Source organism: Buceros rhinoceros, unplaced genomic scaffold, assembly GCF_000710305.1.
Source record: "Buceros rhinoceros silvestris isolate BGI_N320 unplaced genomic scaffold, ASM71030v1 scaffold11799, whole genome shotgun sequence".
NCBI classification, from domain to species: Eukaryota; Metazoa; Chordata; class Aves; order Bucerotiformes; family Bucerotidae; genus Buceros; species Buceros rhinoceros.
Window position 1 is genome coordinate 49,661 of NW_010433331.1, and position 2,394 is coordinate 52,054.

General features: G+C 37.1%; 1 protein-coding gene across 1 annotated transcript in view; it reads left to right on the forward strand.

The window, feature by feature from the left end:
* LOC104500428 (unconventional myosin-Ib-like) overlaps nucleotides 1-2,394 on the forward strand; it is a gene marked incomplete at its 3' end in the record, with an annotated part of 39,566 nt that overhangs the window by 34,133 nt on the left and 3,039 nt on the right. The window lies entirely within an intron of this gene.

Sequence of the window (2,394 nt, forward strand, 5' to 3'; positions counted from 1 at the left end):
CTGGTTTGGAAAACTGTATCTCTTGTTTCATTGTTATTTGGAGTCCAAAACTAGGAGATGCTTTCTGTGAGGACACCTACAAGATTTTACTCAGTTATGGAGAGGACTTCTTGAGAAGAAAACTGTTTCCCTCACGATGCGAGAGCTTAGGAAGTTAGGTCATGTTTCCCAGACTCCTCCTGCTGCTCTCTGAGGGCGTGCCCTTTCTTAACCCTGCCTTAATGATGCTTGGCTGTATCAGAAGACTTGACTTCAGTTCAGTTCCTCTGATTCATTTCCTTCCAAATTATATTATTATAGTCTCTAGTAAACAAACAAGCTCTGTAAAACATTATTTTTCTTTTAGAAAAAAAGGGTGAAGAAATGGATCTTAGAAAAAACTAAGCCAGTCCATATGCATGCCTGTTGTTCCCTGACTTATTGTTCGCCGAGTCTGGAGGCTCTGTTGGCCTGTCTTCCAGACAAATGCCTTTCCTGTTCTGCCATGAAAGACTCCTTATTTTTTAATTAGTCATTTTAATTTAAAGACATTGGCTGCCAGAAACAGGATCTTTGTTTTTCCTGGAGATAGGATATATGATCCTCAAAGTTTGCAGTTTTGTCCCATTGTCTAATAATGCCTTCAGAAGTGCCCTGGTTAGCGTAGACTTATTTTGGTCTATTGTGCTGATTGCTGGCTCAGTCTTTCTCACAATTCCCTAAGCTGTTGTGGTACTGAGACCGATTCGCATGATGGTTTTACAATAGTTTTGCATTATGGCCAGATGATACGGAATTTTTCTAAGACTGTTGAGTGTCAACATTTTATTTATTGCCTAACTATCTGTATTTATTTGTGTTGACTTGGAGTCTATATGGAGCAAGCACTCTACACTTTATCGGTGTCCTGAAAGGCAGATTTCAGATGTAGACAGAAATAGTATGGGAAGTACAAAGGTTTTTCTTGCCAAATCTGGATTATTCCCCAGGGACTGCCGAACATATCAGATTTCTTGTTGGTTTGTGAATCTCTGTTTTAATGCAAGAGGATTCGAGTAAGCTTACAGAAGAGGGCCTTATTATTTCAAGGTGCTATTCATTTATTTGATGAGCTGGTAACTGCCTATTTAGGTTTTTGGAAGTCAGGACACTGGATTATTTCATGAGACCGCTGAGCAAATACACATTTTAGACAGAAGTTAAGCATTTGTGGTTAGATTTGTTTTTCTTTGGTTGGTTATGTAGTTCTGTTTCAGTCGAGCTGCAGTGCAAGCAAATGACACAAATGTTACATATGCATAATTTATCTTAGAGTATTTATTTTTTTTAACTACGGTTGCTACTGTAAATTAACTTTTAGAAACAATGAACTTAAGGGAAAACTGAGGAATGTGTCTCATGCTTCATAATGGAACACTTGTGCTTGATTCTGTGCGGTTGTAAATGACTCTACTGTTCAGCACTGTGTTTAAGAAAATGTAGCTCAGATTTGGTTGTTGAAAAGATGATTTAATGCAGAGCATAAAGTTTTTAAAAACAATTCTTTCACTTATCCTTGGCCTTCAGGAGCAACAAACTTTTCCTTTTGGCGTCAGTTCTTTGATCAACAACAAGTCTACTCATGCAACTTTGTTGAAGCCTAAAAGCATGTATTTATTTCTGTCCAAAAAACATTGACTTGACTTGATCTTTGAAAATATATATACTATATAAATAAATACTGGGATAAAATTAAGTCTCCTGTTGGAGTAGGAGAGCTATAGTTAATAATATAGAAGACACTCCTGTTTGACTCAACATACCTAGGCAATGGGTGGTGTTTAGCGATTAATTATCTTCCAGTCTGAGTTCTTGTCCAGCCTGTATTCTAAGCTGGTGGCTGCCCATCTGAATATAGCCCTGGTAAGTCCTTTCTTGGAGAGTTTTTGTCATCAGAAAACATGAGCTAAGGAAATTAAACCCAAATTATTCAAAAAGCTAGTTTAGGTCAAGTTGTAGAGTGTGTGGTAAGCCTTGTTGTAAATCAGACTTAATTCAGCTGATTAATATTCAACTTAAGTGAAAATAAATGTGTTGGTGTAAATAAATCCCATGCAAACAGTTTTCAAATGTCATTCTGTAATTTCCTCAGTTCTGGCCTCCATCTTCTAACATCTTCAGTTCTGGAAACTAAGATTCATTTATTTCTCTGAACTGAAGATGAAGACATATTTCCTATGTTTAAACTTACTTGGTTAATAAAATTTTAAAGATTCAAACCCCAAGGATATATGCTCAATCCAGGTGCAGTTTTGTCTTGGAACCGTTTCCCCTTGTACATTTTTCTTTTATTTTTCAAGTGAAGGAAGCGTTGAGGGGAAACTTCTCTGGACTTCTGTAGGTGTGATCTCATCAGTGATCATGTCGGCCACACTC